We start from the raw sequence: 19,508 nt of genomic DNA on the forward strand, positions 1-19,508 counted from the left end.
CTGTCGGACACGCCAAAATCACCTGCCGGGTACGCCAGAATCACCTGGCGGACACTCCGAAATCACCTGTCGCGAATGCCGGAACCACCTCTCAGACGTGCCGGAAGCACGTGCCGGACACGCCGGAATCACCTACCGGACAGACCGGAACCACCTGCCGAGCACGCCGGAGCCACCTGTTCGACTCGCTGGAACCACCTGCCGGACAGGCCAATATCAACTGCTGGCTATGCCAGAACCACCTGGGGGACGGTCCGGAATCACCTGCCAGCCATGGCGGAACCACCTCTCAGACGTAGCAGAACCACCTGCCGGAGAAGCTGGAAACACGTCCTGGACAGTCTGGAACCACCTGCCGGCCAAGCCTGAACCACCTGCCAAGCACAACGGAACAACCTGCCAGACACGCCAAAATCACCTGCGTGTTATGCCAGAACCACTTGGAGGACTCTCTGGGATGACCTGCCGGGCATGCCGGAACCACCTCTCAGACGTGCCAGAACCATGTGGCGGACAGTCCGGAATCACCTGTTGGGCATGCGCAACCACCTCTGACACGTACCAGAACCACATGCTGTGCAGGCTGGAACCACCTACCGGACAGACCGGAATCACCTTTCGGGCATGCCGGAACCACCTGTCAGATGTGCCAGAAACACGTGCCGGAGACGCCGGAAGCACCTGCCAAGCACGTTGGAACCACCTGCTCAACTCGCCTGAACCACCTGCCGGACATGCCAAAATCACCTGCCGACTATGCCAGAACCACTTGGCGAACACTCCGGAATCACTTGCCGGGCATGCAGGAACCACCTCTCAGACATGCCAGAACCCCGTGCCAATGACCCCGGAAGCACCAGCCGAGCACGCCGGAACCACCTGCTCGACTCGCCAGAACCACCTGCCGATCACGCAAAAATCACCTGCCGGCTACGCCACAACCAGTTGGTGAACACTTTGGAATCACCTGCCAGGCTCGCTGGAACCACCTGCCAGTCATGCCAAAATCACCTGCCAACTACGCCAGAACCGCTTGGCGGACACTGCGGAAACACCTGTCGGGCCGGCTGGAACCACATCTCAGACGTGCCAGAAACGTGTTCATGAGATGCTGGAACCACACCCCGAACAGACGGATACCACCTGCCAGAACCGCCTGAACCACCTGCTGAGCACGCCGGAACCACCTGCTCGACTCACCGGTACCACCTCCCTGACACGCCAAAATCACCTGCTGGGCATGCCAGAACCACTTGGCGCACACTCCGGAATCATCTGCCGGACATGCCGGAACCAGCTCTCAGACACACCAGAACCAAGTGCCGGAGACGCCGGAAGCACCTGCCGAGCATGCCGGAGCCACCTGCTCGACTCGCCAGAAACACCTGCCGGACACGCCAAAATCACCTGCCGGGTATGCCAGAACCACTTCGGGGACAAGCCGGGATCACGTGAGGGGCATGCCGGCACAGCCTCTCAGACTGAACCTCGTGCCGGACACCACAGAACCACCTGCCGGACAGACCGGAACCACCTGCCGGACACGCCGGTACCACCGGCTCGACCCGCCGGAACGACCGCTGGACATGCAAAATCACTTGCCGGCTATGCCGGAAACACTTGGCGAACACTCCGGAAACACCTGCCGGGCATGCCGGAACCACCTCTCAGATATGCCAGAACCACGTGCCAATGACCCCGGAAGCACCTGCCGAGCACGCCGGAACCACCTGCTCGACTCGCCAGAACCACCTGCCGGACACGCCAAAATCACCTGCCGGCTACGCCACAACCAGTTGGGGAACACTTCGGAATCACCTGCCGGGCTTGCTGGAACCACCTTCCGTTCATGCGAATATCACCTGCTGGGTATGCCAGAACCACTTGGCGGACACTCCGGAATCATCTGCCGGACATGCCAGAACCAGCTCTCAGACACACCAGAACCAAGTGCCGGAGACGCCGGAAGCACCTGCCGAGCATGCCGGAGCCACCTGCTCGACTCGCCAGAAACACCTGCCGGACACGCCAAAATCACCTGCCGGGTATGCCAGAACCACCTGGCGGACACTACGGAATCACCTGCCGCGCACGCCGGAACCACCTCTCAGACGTGCCGGAAGCACGTGCCAGACACGCCGGAAACACCTACCGGACAGACCGGAACCACCTGCCAAGAACGCCGGAGCCACCTGTTTGACTCGCTGGAACCACCTGCCGGACAGGCCAATATCAACTGCTGGCTATGCCAGAACCACCTGGGGGACAGTCCGGGATCACCTGCCAGCCATGGCGGAACCACCTCTCAGACGTACCAGAACCACCTGCCGGAGAAGCTGGAAACACGTCCTGGACAGACTGGAACCACGTGACGGCCATGCCTGAACCACCTGCCGAGCACGGCGGAACCACCTGCCGGACACGCCAAAATCACCTGCGGGCTACGCCAGAACCACTTGGACGACTCTCCGAAATGACCTGCCGGGCATGTTGGAACCACCTCTCAGACGTGCCAGAAGCACGTGGCGGACAGTCCGGAATCACCTGTTGGGCATACGCAACCACCTCTGACACGTACCAGAACCACGTGCCGTGCACGCCGGAACCACCTACCGGACAGACCGGAATCAACTTTTGGGCATGCCGGAACCACCAGTCAGATGTGCCAGAAACACGTGCCGGAGACGCCGGAAGCACCTGCCGAGCACGTCGCAACCACCTGCTCAACTCGCCTGAACCACCTGCCGGACACGCCAAAATCACCTGCCCGCTACACCAGCACCACTTCGGGGACAAGCCGGAATCACGTGAGGGGCATGCCGGCACAGCCTCTCAGACTGAACCTCGTGCTGGACACCACAGAACCACCTGCCGGACAGACCGGAACCACCTGCTGGACACGCCGGAACCACCGGCTCGACCCGCCGGAACGACCGCGGGACATGCAAAATCACCTGCCGGCTACGCCGGAAACACTTCACGAACACTCCGGAATCACCTGCCGGGCATGCCGGAACCACCTCTCAGATATGCCAGAACCACGTGCCAGTGACCCCGGAAGCACCTGCCGAGAACGCCGGAACCACCTGCTCGACTCGCCAGAACCACCTGCCGGACACGCAAAAATCACCTGCCGGCTACGCCACAACCAGTTGGGGAAAACTGCGGAATCACCTGCCGGGCTTGCTGGAACCACCTGCCGGTCATGCCAAAATCACCTGCCAACTACGCCAGTACCACTTGGCGGACACTGTGGAAACACCTGTCGGGCCGGCCGGAACCACATCTCAGACGTGCCAGAACCATGTGCATGAGATGCTGGAACCACACCCTGAACAGACGGAAAACACATGCCAGACCCGTCTGAACAACCTGCCAAGCACGCCGGAGCCACCTGCTCGACTCGCCGGAACCACCTACCTGACATGCCCAAATCACCAGCCGGGTATGCCAGAACCACTTGGCGGACACTCCGGAATCATCTGCCGGACATGCCGGAACCAGCTCTCAGACACAACAGAACCACGTGCCGGAGACGCCGGAAGCACCTGCCAAGCATGCCGGAGCCACCTGCTCGACTCGCCAGAAACACCTGTCGGACATGCCAAAATCACCTGCCGGGTACGCCAGAACCACCTGGCGGACACTCCGAAATCACCTGTCGCGCATGCCGGAACCACCTCTCAGACGTGCCGGAAGCACGTGCCGGACACGCCGGAATCACCTACCGGACAGACCGGAACCACCTGCCGAGCACGCCGGAGCCACCTGTTCGACTCGCTGGAACCACCTGCCGGACAGGCCAATATCAACTGCTGGCTATGCCAGAACCACCTGGGGGACGGTCCGGAATCACCTGCCAGCCATGGCGGAACCACCTCTCCGACGTAGCAGAACCACCTGCCGGAGAAGCTGGAAACACGTCCTGGACAGTCTGGAACCACCTGCCGGCCAAGCCTGAACCACCTGCCAAGCACAACGGAACAACCTGCCAGACACGCCAAAATCACCTGCGTGTTATGCCAGAACCACTTGGAGGACTCTCTGGGATGACCTGCCGGGCATGCCGGAACCACCTCTCAGACGTGCCAGAACCATGTGGCGGACAGTCCGGAATCACCTGTTGGGCATGCGCAACCACCTCTGACACGTACCAGAACCACATGCTGTGCAGGCTGGAACCACCTACCGGACAGACCGGAATCACCTTTCGGGCATGCCGGAACCACCTGTCAGATGTGCCAGAAACACGTGCCGGAGACGCCGGAAGCACCTGCCAAGCACGTTGGAACCACCTGCTCAACTCGCCTGAACCACCTGCCGGACATGCCAAAATCACCTGCCGACTATGCCAGAACCACTTGGCGAACACTCCGGAATCACTTGCCGGGCATGCAGGAACCACCTCTCAGACATGCCAGAACCCCGTGCCAATGACCCCGGAAGCACCAGCCGAGCACGCCGGAACCACCTGCTCGACTCGCCAGAACCACCTGCCGATCACGCAAAAATCACCTGCCGGCTACGCCACAACCAGTTGGTGAACACTTTGGAATCACCTGCCAGGCTCGCTGGAACCACCTGCCAGTCATGCCAAAATCACCTGCCAACTACGCCAGAACCGCTTGGCGGACACTGCGGAAACACCTGTCGGGCCGGCCGGAACCACATCTCAGACGTGCCAGAAACGTGTTCATGAGATGCTGGAACCACACCCCGAGCAGACGGATACCACCTGCCAGAACCGCCTGAACCACCTGCTGAGCACGCCGGAACCACCTGCTCGACTCACCGGTACCACCTCCCTGACACGCCAAAATCACCTGCTGGGCATGCCAGAACCACTTGGCGCACACTCCGGAATCATCTGCCGGACATGCCGGAACCAGCTCTCAGACGCACCAGAACCAAGTGCCGGAGACGCCGGAAGCACCTGCCGAGCATGCCGGAGCCACCTGCTCGACTCGCCAGAAACACCTGCCGGACACGCCAAAATCACCTGCCGGGTATGCCAGAACCACTTCGGGGACAAGCCGGAATCACGTGAGGGGCATGCCGGCACAGCCTCTCAGACTGAACCTCGTGCCGGACACCACAGAACCACCTGCCGGACAGACCGGAACCACCTGCCGGACACGCCGGAACCACCGGCTCGACCCTCCGGAACGACCGCTGGACATGCAAAATCACCTGCTGGCTACGCCGGAAACACTTGGCGAGCACTCCGGAATCACCTGCCGGGCATGCCGGAACCACCTCTCAGATATGCCAGAACCACGTGCCAATGACTCCGGAAGCACCTGCCGAGCACGCCGGAACCACCTGCTCGACTCGCCAGAACCACCTGCCGGACACGCAAAAATCACCTGCCGGCTAGGCCACAACCAGTTGGGGAACACTTCGGAATCACCTGCCGGGCTTGCTGGAACCACCTGCCGGTCATGCGAATATCACCTGCTGGGTATGCCAGAACCACTTGGCGGACACTCCGGAATCATCTGCCGGGCATGCCGGAACCAGCTCTCAGACACACCAGAACCAAGTGCCGGAGACGCCGGAAGCACCTGGCGAGCATGCCGGAGCCACCTGCTCGACTCGCCAGAAACACCTGCCGGACACGCCAAAATCACCTGCCGGGTATGCCAGAACCACCTGGCGGACACTACGGAATCACCTGCCGCGCATGCCGGAACCACCTCTCAGACGTGCCGGAAGCACGTGCCAGACACGCCGGAAACACCTACCGGACAGACCGGAACCACCTGCCAAGGACGCCGGAGCCACCTGTTTGACTCGCTGGAACCACCTGCCGGACAGGCCAATATCAACTGCTGGCTATGCCAGAACCACCTGGGGGACAGTCCGGGATCACCTGCCAGCCATGGCGGAACCACCTCTCAGACGTACCAGAACCACCTGCCGGAGAAGCTGGAAACACGTCCTGGACAGACTGGAACCACGTGACGGCCATGCCTGAACCACCTGCCGAGCACGGCGGAACCACCTGCCGGACACGCCAAAATCACCTGCGGGCTACGCCAGAACCACTTGGACGACTCTCCGAAATGACCTGCCGGGCATGTTGGAACCACCTCTCAGACGTGCCAGAAGCACGTGGCGGACAGTCCGGAATCACCTGTTGGGCATACGCAACCACCTCTGACACGTACCAGAACCACGTGCCGTGCACGCCGGAACCACCTACCGGACAGACCGGAATCCACTTTTGGGCATTCCGGACCACCAGTCAGATGTGCCAGAAACACGTGCCGGAGACGCCGGAAGCACCTGCGGAGCACGTCGCAACCACCTGATCAACTCGCCTGAACCACCTGCCGGACACGCCAAAATCACCTGCCCGCTACACCAGCACCACTTCGGGGACAAGCCGGAATCACGTGAGGGGCATGCCGGCACAGCCTCTCAGACTGAACCTCGTGCCGGACACAACAGAACCACCTGCCGGACAGACCGGAACCACCTGCCGGACACGCCGGAACCACCGGCTCGACCCGCCGGAACGACCGCTGGACATGCAAAATCACCTGCCGGCTATGCCGGAAACACTTGGCGAACACTCCGGAATTACCTGCCGAGCATGCCGGAGCCACCTGCTCGACTCGCCAGAAACACATGTCGGACACGCCAAAATCACCTGCCGAGTACGCCAGAACCACCTGGTGGACACTCCGAAACCACCTGTCGCGCATGCCGGAACCACCTCTCAGACGTGCCGGAAGCACGTGCCGGACACGCAGGAATCACCTAACAGACAGACCGGAACCACCTGCCGAGAACGCCGGAACCACCTGCTCGACTCGCCAGAACCACCTGCCGGACACGCAAAAATCACCTGCCGGCTACGCCACAACCAGTTGGGGAAAACTGCGGAATCACCTGCCGGGCTTGCTGGAACCACCTGCCGGTCATGCCAAAATCACCTGCCAACTACGCCAGTACCACTTGGCGGACACTGTGGAAACACCTGTCGGGCCGGCCGGAACCACATCTCAGACGTGCCAGAACCATGTGCATGAGATGCTGGAACCACACCCTGAACAGACGGAAAACACATGCCAGACCCGTCTGAACAACCTGCAGAGCACGCCGGAGCCACCTGCTCGACTCGCCGGAACCACCTACCTGACATGCCCAAATCACCAGCCGGGTATGCCAGAACCACTTGGCGGACACTCCGGAATCATCTGCCGGACATGCCGGAACCAGCTCTCAGACACAACAGAACCACGTGCCGGAGACGCCGGAAGCACCTGCCGAGCATGCCGGAGCCACCTGCTCGACTCGCCAGAAACACCTGTCGGACATGCCAAAATCACCTGCCGGGTACGCCAGAACCACCTGGCGGACACTCCGAAATCACCTGTCGCGCATGCCGGAACCACCTCTCAGACGTGCCGGAAGCACGTGCCGGACACGCCGGAATCACCTACCGGACAGACCGGAACCACCTGCCGAGCACGCCGGAGCCACCTGTTCGACTCGCTGGAACCACCTGCCGGACAGGCCAATATCAACTGCTGGCTATGCCAGAACCACCTGGGGGACGGTCCGGAATCACCTGCCAGCCATGGCGGAACCACCTCTCCGACGTAGCAGAACCACCTGCCGGAGAAGCTGGAAACACGTCCTGGACAGTCTGGAACCACCTGCCGGCCAAGCCTGAACCACCTGCCAAGCACAACGGAACAACCTGCCAGACACGCCAAAATCACCTGCGTGTTATGCCAGAACCACTTGGAGGACTCTCTGGGATGACCTGCCGGGCATGCCGGAACCACCTCTCAGACGTGCCAGAACCATGTGGCGGACAGTCCGGAATCACCTGTTGGGCATGCGCAACCACCTCTGAGACGTACCAGAACCACATGCCGTGCAGGCTGGAACCACCTACCGGACAGACCGGAATCACCTTTCGGGCATGCCGGAACCACCTGTCAGATGTGCCAGAAACACGTGCCGGAGACGCCGGAAGCACCTGCCAAGCACGTTGGAACCACCTGCTCAACTCGCCTGAACCACCTGCCGGACATGCCAAAATCACCTGCCGACTATGCCAGAACCACTTGGTGAACACTCCGGAATCACTTGCCGGGCATGCAGGAACCACCTCTCAGACATGCCAGAACCCCGTGCCAATGACCCCGGAAGCACCAGCCGAGCACGCCGGAACCACCTGCTCGACTCGCCAGAACCACCTGCCGATCACGCAAAAATCACCTGCCGGCTACGCCACAACCAGTTGGTGAACACTTTGGAATCACCTGCCAGGCTTGCTGGAACCACCTGCCAGTCATGCCAAAATCACCTGCCAACTACGCCAGAACCGCTTGGCGGACACTGCGGAAACACCTGTCGGGCCGGCTGGAACCACATCTCAGACGTGCCAGAAACGTGTTCATGAGATGCTGGAACCACACCCCGAACAGACGGATACCACCTGCCAGAACCGCCTGAACCACCTGCTGAGCACGCCGGAACCACCTGCTCGACTCACCGGTACCACCTCCCTGACACGCCAAAATCACCTGCTGGGTATGCCAGAACCACTTGGCGGACACTCCGGAATCATCTGCCGGACATGCCGGAACCAGCTCTCAGACACACCAGAACCAAGTGCCGGAGACGCCGGAAGCACCTGCCGAGCATGCCGGAGCCACCTGCTCGACTCGCCAGAAACACCTGCCGGACACGCCAAAATCACCTGCCGGGTATGCCAGAACCACCTGGCGGACACTACGGAATCACCTGCCGCGCATGCAGGAACCACCTCTCAGACGTGCCGGAAGCACGTGCCAGACACGCCGGAAACACCTACCGGACAGACCGGAACCACCTGCCAAGAACGCCGGAGCCACCTGTTCGACTCGCTGGAACCACCTGCCGGACAGGCCAATATCAACTGCTGGCTATGCCAGAACCACCTGGGGGACAGTCCGGGATCACCTGCCAGCCATGGCGGAAACACCTCTCAGACGTACCAGAACCACCTGCCGGAGAAGCTGGAAACACGTCCTGGACGGACTGGAACCACGTGACGGCCATGCCTGAACCACCTGCCGAGCACGGCGGAACCACCTGCCGGACACGCCAAAATCACCCGCGGGCTACGCCAGAACCACTTGGACGACTCTCCGAAATGACCTGCCGGGCACGTTGGAACCACCTCTCAGACGTGCCAGAAGCACGTGGCGGACAGTCCGGAATCACCTGTTGGGCATACGCAACCACCTCTGACACGTACCAGAACCACGTGCCGTGCACGCCGGAACCACCTACCGGACAGACCGGAATCCACTTTTGGGCATGCCGGAACCACCAGTCAGATGTGCCAGAAACACGTGCCGGAGACGCCGGAAGCACCTGCCGAGCACGTCGCAACCACCTGCTCAACTCGCCTGAACCACCTGCCGGACACGCCAAAATCACCTGCCCGCTACACCAGCACCACTTCGGGGACAAGCCGGAATCACGTGAGGGGCATGCCGGCACAGCCTCTCAGACTGAACCTCGTGCCGGACACCCCAGAACCACCTGCCGGACAGACCGGAACCACCTGCCGGACACGCCGGAACCACCGGCTCGACCCGCCGGAACGACCGCGGGACATGCAAAATCACCTGCCGGCTACGCCGGAAACACTTGGCGAACACTCCGGAATCACCTGCCGGGCATGCCGGAACCACCTCTCAGATATGCCAGAACCACGTGCCAATGACCCCGGAAGCACCTGCCGAGCACGCCGGAACCACCTGCTCGACTCGCCAGAACCACCTGCCGGACACGCAAAAATCACCTGCCGGCTACGCCACAACCAGTTGGGGAACACTTCGGAATCACCTGCCGGGCTTGCTGGAACCACCTGCCGGTCATGCCAAAATCACCTGCCAACTACGCCAGTACCACTTGGCGGACACTGTGGAAACACCTGTCGGGCCGGCCGGAACCACATCTCAGACGTGCCAGAAACGTGTTCATGAGATGCTGGAACCACACAGCGAACAGACGGATACCACCTGCCAGAACCGCCTGAACCACCTGCTGAGCACGCCGGAACCACCTGCTCTACTCACGGGTAACAAATCCCTAACACGCCAAAATCACCTGCTGGGTATGCCAGAACCACTTGGCGGACACTCCGGAATCATCTGCCGGACATGCCGGAACCAGCTCTCAGACACACCAGAACCAAGTGCCGGAGACGCCGGAAGCACCTGCCGAGCATGCCGGAGCCACCTGCTCGACTCGCCAGAAACACCTGCCGGACACGCCAAAATCACCTGCCGGGTATGCCAGAACCACTTCGGGGACAAGCCGGAATCACGTGAGGGGCATGCCGGCACAGCCTCTCAGACTGAACCTCGTGCCGGACACCACAGAACCACCTGCCGGACAGACCGGAACCACCTGCCGGACACGCCGGAACCACCGGCTCGACCCTCCGGAACGACCGCTGGACATGCAAAATCACCTGCCGGCTACGCCGGAAACACTTGGCGAGCACTCCGGAATCACCTGCCAGGCATGCCGGAACCACCTCTCAGATATGCCAGAACCACGTGCCAATGACCCCGGAAGCACCTGCCGAGCACGCCGGAACCACCTGCTCGACTCGCCAGAACCACCTGCCGGACACGCAAAAATCACCTGCCCGCTACACCAGCACCACTTCGCGGACAAGACGGAATCACGTGAGGGGCATGCCGGCACAGCCTCTCAGACTGAACCTCGTGCCGGACACCACAGAACCACCTGCCGGACAGACCGGAACCACCTGCCGGACACGCCGGAACCACCGGCTCGACCCGCCGGAACGACCGCTGGACATGCAAAATCACCTGCCGGCTACGCCGGAAACACTTGGCGAACACTCCGGAAACACCTGCCGGGCATGCCGGAACCACCTCTCAGATATGCCAGAACCACGTGCCAATGACCCCGGAAGCACCTGCCGAGCACGCCGGAACCACCTGCTCGACTCGCCAGAACCACCTGCCGGACACGCCAAAATCACCTGCCGGCTACGCCACAACCAGTTGGGGAACACTTCGGAATCACCTGCCGGGCTCGCTGGAACCACCTTCCGGTCATGCGAATATCACCTGCTGGGTATGCCAGAACCACTTGGCGGACACTCCGGAATCATCTGCCGGACATGCCGGAACCAGCTCTCAGACACACCAGAACCAAGTGCCGGAGACGCCGGAAGCACCTGCCGAGCATGCCGGAGCCACCTGCTCGACTCGCCAGAAACACCTGCCGGACACGCCAAAATCACCTGCCGGGTATGCCAGAACCACCTGTCGGACACTACGGAATCACCTGCCGCGCATACCGGAACCACCTCTCAGACGTGCCGGAAGCACGTGCCAGACACGCCGGAAACACCTACCGGACAGACCGGAACCACCTGCCAAGAACGCCGGAGCCACCTGTTTGACTCGCTGGAACCACCTGCCGGACAGGCCAATATCAACTGCTGGCTATGCCAGAACCACCTGGGCGACAGTCCGGGATCACCTGCCAGCCATGGCGGAACCACCTCTCAGACGTACCAGAACCACCTGCCGGAGAAGCTGGAAACACGTCCTGGACAGACTGGAACCACGTGACGGCCATGCCTGAACCACCTGCCGAGCACGGCGGAACCACCTGCCGGACACGCCAAAATCACCTGCGGGCTACGCCAGAACCACTTGGACGACTCTCCGAAATGACCTGCCGGGCACGTTGGAACCACCTCTCAGACGTGCCAGAAGCACGTGGCGGACAGTCCGGAATCACCTGTTTGGCATACGCAACCACCTCTGACACGTACCAGAACCACGTGCCGTGCACGCCGGAACCACCTACCGGACAGACCGGAATCAACTTTTGGGCATGCCGGAACCACCAGTCAGATGTGCCAGAAACACGTGCCGGAGACGCCGGAAGCACCTGCCGAGCACGTCGCAACCACCTGCTCAACTCGCCTGAACCACCTGCCGGACACGCCAAAATCACCTGCCCGCTACACCAGCACCACTTCGGGGACAAGCCGGAATCACGTGAGGGGCATGCCGGCACAGCCTCTCAGACTGAACCTCGTGCCGGACACCACAGAACCACCTGCCGGACAGACCGGAACCACCTGCCGGACACGCCGGAACCACCGGCTCGACCCGCCGGAACGACCGCTGGACATGCAAAATCACCTGCCGGCTATGCCGGAAACACTTGGCGAACACTCCGGAATCACCTGCCGGGCATGCCGGAACCACCTCTCAGATATGCCAGAACCACGTGCCAATGACCCCGGAAGCACCTGCCGAGCACGCCGGAACCACCTGCTCGACTCGCCAGAACCACCTGCCGGACACGCAAAAATCACCTGCCGGCTACGCCACAACCAGTTGGGGAAAACTTCAGAATCGCCTGCCGGGCTTGCTGGAACCACCTGCCGGTCATGCCAAAATCACCTGCCGACTACGCCAGTACCACTTGGCGGACACTGTGGAAACACCTGTCGGGCCGGCCGGAACCACATCTCAGACGTGCCAGAACCATGTGCATGAGATGCTGGAACCACACCCTGAACAGACGGAAAACACCTGCCAGACCAGTCTGAACAACCTGCCGAGCACGCCGGAGCCACCTGCTCGACTCGCCGGAACCACCTACCTGACATGCCCAAATCACCAGCCGGGTATGCCAGAACCACTTGGCGGACACTCCGGAATCATCTGCCGGACATGCCGGAACCAGCTCTCAGACACACCAGAACCAAGTGCCGGAGACGCCGGAAGCACCTGCCGAGCATGCCGGAGCCACCTGCTCGACTCGCCAGAAACACCTGCCGGACACGCCAAAATCACCTGCCGGGTATGCCAGAACCACTTCGGGGACAAGCCGGAATCACGTGAGGGGCATGCCGGCACAGCCTCTCAGACTGAACCTCGTGCCGGACACCACAGAACCACCTGCCGGACAGACCGGAACCACCTGCCGGACACGCCGGAACCACCGGCTCGACCCTCCGGAACGACCGCTGGACATGCAAAATCACCTGCCGGCTACGCCGGAAACACTTGGCGAGCACTCCGGAATCACCTGCCGGGCATGCCGGAACCACCTCTCAGATATGCCAGAACCACGTGCCAATGACCCCGGAAGCACCTGCCGAGCACGCCGGAACCACCTGCTCGACTCGCCAGAACCACCTGCCGGACACGCAAAAATCACCTGCCCGCTACACCAGCACCACTTCGCGGACAAGCCGGAATCACGTGAGGGGCATGCCGGCACAGCCTCTCAGACTGAACCTCGTGCCGGACACCACAGAACCACCTGCCGGACAGACCGGAACCACCTGCCGGACACGCCGGAACCACCGGCTCGACCCGCCGGAACGACCGCTGGACATGCAAAATCACCTGCCGGCTACGCCGGAAACACTTGGCGAACACTCCGGAAACACCTGCCGGGCATGCCGGAACCACCTCTCAGATATGCCAGAACCACGTGCCAATGACCCCGGAAGCACCTGCCGAGCACGCCGGAACCACCTGCTCGACTCGCCAGAACCACCTGCCGGACACGCCAAAATCACCTGCCGGCTACGCCACAACCAGTTGGGGAACACTTCGGAATCACCTGCCGGGCTCGCTGGAACCACCTTCCGGTCATGCGAATATCACCTGCTGGGTATGCCAGAACCACTTGGCGGACACTCCGGAATCATCTGCCGGACATGCCGGAACCAGCTCTCAGACACACCAGAACCAAGTGCCGGAGACGCCGGAAGCACCTGCCGAGCATGCCGGAGCCACCTGCTCGACTCGCCAGAAACACCTGCCGGACACGCCAAAATCACCTGCCGGGTATGCCAGAACCACCTGTCGGACACTACGGAATCACCTGCCGCGCATACCGGAACCACCTCTCAGACGTGCCGGAAGCACGTGCCAGACACGCCGGAAACACCTACCGGACAGACCGGAACCACCTGCCAAGAACGCCGGAGCCACCTGTTTGACTCGCTGGAACCACCTGCCGGACAGGCCAATATCAACTGCTGGCTATGCCAGAACCACCTGGGCGACAGTCCGGGATCACCTGCCAGCCATGGCGGAACCACCTCTCAGACGTACCAGAACCACCTGCCGGAGAAGCTGGAAACACGTCCTGGACAGACTGGAACCACGTGACGGCCATGCCTGAACCACCTGCCGAGCACGCCAAAATCACCTGCGGGCTACGCCAGAACCACTTGGACGACTCTCCGAAATGACCTGCCGGGCACGTTGGAACCACCTCTCAGACGTGCCAGAAGCACGTGGCGGACAGTCCGGAATCACCTGTTGGGCATATGCAACCACCTCTGACACGTACCAGAACCACGTGCCGTGCACGCCGGAACCACCTACCGGACAGACCGGAATCAACTTTTGGGCATGCCGGAACCACCAGTCAGATGTGCCAGAAACACGTGCCGGAGACGCCGGAAGCACCTGCCGAGCACGTCGCAACCACCTGCTCAACTCGCCTGAACCACCTGCCGGACACGCCAAAATCACCTGCCCGCTACACCAGCACCACTTCGGGGACAAGCCGGAATCACGTGAGGGGCATGCCGGCACAGCCTCTCAGACTGAACCTCGTGCCGGACACCACAGAACCACCTGCCGGACAGACCGGAACCACCTGCCGGACACGCCGGAACCACCGGCTCGACCCGCCGGAACGACCGCTGGACATGCAAAATCACCTGCCGGCTATGCCGGAAACACTTGGCGAACACTCCGGAATCACCTGCCGGGCATGCCGGAACCACCTCTCAGATATGCCAGAACCACGTGCCAATGACCCCGGAAGCACCTGCCGAGCACGCCGGAACCACCTGCTCGACTCGCCAGAACCACCTGCCGGACACGCAAAAATCACCTGCCGGCTACGCCACAACCAGTTGGGGAAAACTTCAGAATCACCTGCCGGGCTTGCTGGAACCACCTGCCGGTCATGCCAAAATCACCTGCCAACTACGCCAGTACCACTTGGCGGACACTGTGGAAACACCTGTCGGGCCGGCCGGAACCGCATCTCAGACGTGCCAGAACCATGTGCATGAGATGCTGGAACCACACCCTGAACAGACGGAAAACACCTGCCAGACCCGTCTGAACAACCTGCCGAGCACGCCGGAGCCACCTGCTCGACTCGCCGGAACCACCTACCTTACATGCCCAAATCACCAGCCGGGTATGCCAGAACCACTTGGCGGACACTCCGGAATCATCTGCCGGACATGCCGGAACCACCTCTCAGACACAACAGAACCACGTGCCGGAGACGCCGGAAGCACCTGCCGAGCATGCTGGAGCCACCTGCTCGACTCGTCAGAAACACCTGTCGGACACGCCAAAATCACCTGCCGGGTACGCCAGAACCACCTGGCGGACACTCCGAAATCACCTGTCGCGCATGCCGGAACCACCTCTCAGACGTGCCTGAAGCACGTGCCGGACACGCCGAAATCACCTACCAGACAGACCGGAACCACCTGCCGAGCACGCCGGAGCCACCTGTTCGACTCGCTGGAACCACCTGCCGGACAGGCCAATATCAACTGCTGGCTATGCCAGAACCACCTGGGGGACGGTCCGGAATCACCTGCCAGCCATGGCGGAACCACCTCTCAGACGTAGCAGAACCACCTGCCGGAGAAGCTGGAAACACGTCCTGGACAGTCTGGAACCACCTGCCGGCCAAGCCTGAACCACCTGCCAAGCACAACGGAACAACCTGCCAGACACGCCAAAATCACCTGCGTGTTATGCCAGAACCACTTGGAGGACTCTCTGGGATGACCTGCCGGGCATGCCGGAACCACCTCTCAGACGTGCCAGAACCATGTGGCGGACAGTCCGGAATCACCTGTTGGGCATGCGCAACCACCTCTGAGACGTACCAGAACCACATGCCGTGCAGGCTGGAACCACCTACCGGACAGACCGGAATCACCTTTCGGGCATGCCGGAACCACCTGTCAGATGTGCCAGAAACACGTGCCGGAGACGCCGGAAGCACCTGCCAAGCACGTCGGAACCAACTGCTCAACTCGCCTGAACCACCTGCCGGACATGCCAAAATCACCTGCCGACTATGCCAGAACCACTTGGCGAACACTCCGGAATCACTTGCCGGGCATGCAAGAACCACCTCTCAGACATGCCAGAACCCCGTGCCAATGACCCCGGAAGCACCAGCCGAGCACGCCGGAACCACCTGCTCGACTCGCCAGAACCAGCTGCCGATCACGCAAAAATCACCTGCCGGCTACGCCACAACCAGTTGGTGAACACTTTGGAATCACCTGCCAGGCTTGCTGGAACCACCTGCCAGTCATGCCAAAATCACCTGCCAACTACGCCAGAACCGCTTGGCGGACACTGCGGAAACACCTGTCGGGCCGGCTGGAACCACATCTCAGACGTGCCAGAAACGTGTTCATGAGATGCTGGAACCACACCCCGAACAGACGGATACCACCTGCCAGAACCGCCTGAACCACCTGCTGAGCACGCCAGAACCAAATGCTCGACTCACCGGTACCACCTCCCTGACACGCCAAAATCACCTGCTGGGTATGCCAGAACCACTTGGTGCACACTCCGGAATCATCTGCCAGACATGCCGGAACCAGCTCTCAGACACACCAGAACCAAGTGCCGGATACGCCGGAAGCACCTGCCAAGCATGCCGGAGCCACCTGCTCGACTCGCCAGAAACACCTGCCGGACACGCCAAAATCACCTGCCGGGTATGCCAGAACCACTTCGGGGACAAGCCGGAATCACGTGAGGGGCATGCCGGCACAGCCTCTCAGACTGAACCTCGTGCCGGACACCACAGAACCACCTGCCGGACAGACCGGAACCACCTGCCGGACACGCCGGAACCACCGGCTCGACCCTCCGGAACGACCGCTGGACATGCAAAATCACCTGCCGGATACGCCGGAAACACTTGGCGAGCACTCCGGAATCACCTGCCGGGCATGCCGGAACCACCTCTCAGATATGCCAGAACCACGTGCCAATGACCCCGGAAGCACCTGCCGAGCACGCCGGAACCACCTGCTCGACTCGCCAGAACCACCTGCCGGACACGCCAAAATCACCTGCCCGCTACACCAGCACCACTTCGGGGACAAGCCGGAATCACGTGAGGGTCATGCCGGCACAGCCTCTCAGACTGAACCTCGTGCCGGACACCACAGAACCACCTGCCGGACAGACCGGAACCACCTGCCGGACACGCCGGTACCACCGGCTCGACCCGCCGGAACGACCGCTGGACATGCAAAATCACCTGCCGGCTACGCCGGAAACACTTCGCGAACACTCCGGAATCACCTGCCGGGCATGCCGGAACCACCTCTCAGATATGCCAGAACCACGTGCCAATGACCCCGGAAGCACCTGCCGAGCACGCCGGAACCACCTGCTCGACTCGCCAGAACCACCTGCCGGACACGCAAAAATCACCTGCCGGCTACGCCACAACCTGTTGGGGAAAACTTCGGAATCACCTGCCGGGCTTGCTGGAACCACCTGCCGGTCATGCCAAAATCACCTGCCAACTACGCCAGTACCACTTGGCGGACACTGTGGAAACACCTGTCGGGCCGGCCGGAACCACATCTCAGACGTGCCAGAACCATGTGCATGAGATGCTGGAACCACACCCTGAACAGACGGAAAACACCTGCCAGACCCGTCTGAACAACCTGCCGAGCACGCCGGAGCCACCTGCTCGACTCGCCGGAACCACCTACCTGACATGCCCAAATCACGAGCCGGGTATGCCAGAACCACTTGGCGGACACTCCGGAATCATCTGCCGGACATGCCGGAACCACCTCTCAGACACAACAGAACCACGTGCCGGAGACGCCGGAAGCACCTGCCGAGCACGCCGGAGCCACCTGTTCGACTCGCTGGAACCACCTGCCGGACAGACCAATATCAACTGCTGGCTATGCCAGAACCACCTGGGGGACGGTCCGGAATCACCTGCCAGCCATGGCGGAACCACCTCTCAGACGTAGCAGAACCACCTGCCGGAGAAGCTGGAAACACGTCCTGGACAGTCTGGAACCACCTGCCGGCCAAGCCTGAACCACCTGCCAAGCACAACGGAACAACCTGCCAGACACGCCAAATCACCTGCGTGTTATGCCAGAACCACTTGGAGGACTCTCTGGGATGACCTGCCGGGCATGCCTGAACCACCTCTCAGACGTGCCAGAACCATGTGGCGGACAGTCCGGAATCACCTGTTGGGCATGCGCAACCACCTCTGACACGTACCAGAACCACATGCCGTGCAGGCTGGAACCACCTACCGGACAGACCGGAATCACCTTTCGGGCATGCCGGAACCACCTGTCAGATGTGCCAGAAACACGTGCCGGAGACGCCGGAAGCACCTGCCAAGCACGTTGGAACCACCTGCTCAACTCGCCTGAACCACCTGCCGGACATGCCAAAATCACCTGCCGACTATGCCAGAACCACTTGGCGAACACTCCGGAATCACTTGCCGGGCATGCAGGAACCACCTCTCAGACATGCCAGAACCCCGTGCCAATGACCCCGGAAGCACCAGCCGAGCACGCCGGAACCACCTGCTCGACTCGCCAGAACCACCTGCCGATCACACAAAAATCACCCGCCGGCTACGCCACAACCAGTTGGTGAACACTTTGGAATCACCTGCCAGGCTTGCTGGAACCACCTGCCAGTCATGCCAAAATCACCTGCCAACTACGCCAGAACCGCTTGGCGGACACTGCGGAAACACCTGTCGGGCCGGCTGGAACCACATCTCAGACGAGAGAGAGACGTGTTCATGAGATGCTGGAACCACACCCCGAACAGACGGATACCACCTGCCAGAACCGCCTGAACCACCTGCTGAGCACGCCGGAACCACCTGCTCGACTCACCGGTACCACCTCCCTGACACGCCAAAATCACCTGCTGGGTATGCCAGAACCACTTGGCGGACACTCCGGAATCATCTGCCGGACATGCCGGAACCAGCTCTCAGACACACCAGAACCAAGTGCCGGAGACGCCGGAAGCACCTGCCGAGCATGCCGGAGCCACCTGCTCGACTCGCCAGAAACACCTGCCGGACACGCCAAAATCACCTGCCGGGTATGCCAGAACCACTTCGGGGACAAGCCGGAATCACGTGAGGGGCATGCCGGCACAGCCTCTCAGACTGAACCTCGTGCCGGACACCACAGAACCACCTGCCGGACAGACCGGAACCACCTGCCGGACACGCCGGTACCACCGGCTCGACCCGCCGGAACGACCGCTGGACATGCAAAATTACTTGCCGGCTACGCCGGAAACACTTGGCGAACACTCCGAAAACACCTGCCGGGCATGCCGGAACCACCTCTCAGATATGCCAGAACCACGTGCCAATGACCCCGG

The sequence above is a fragment of the Equus caballus genome, chromosome 24, assembly GCF_041296265.1.
Source record: "Equus caballus isolate H_3958 breed thoroughbred chromosome 24, TB-T2T, whole genome shotgun sequence".
In the NCBI taxonomy this organism is placed as follows: Eukaryota; Metazoa; Chordata; class Mammalia; order Perissodactyla; family Equidae; genus Equus; species Equus caballus.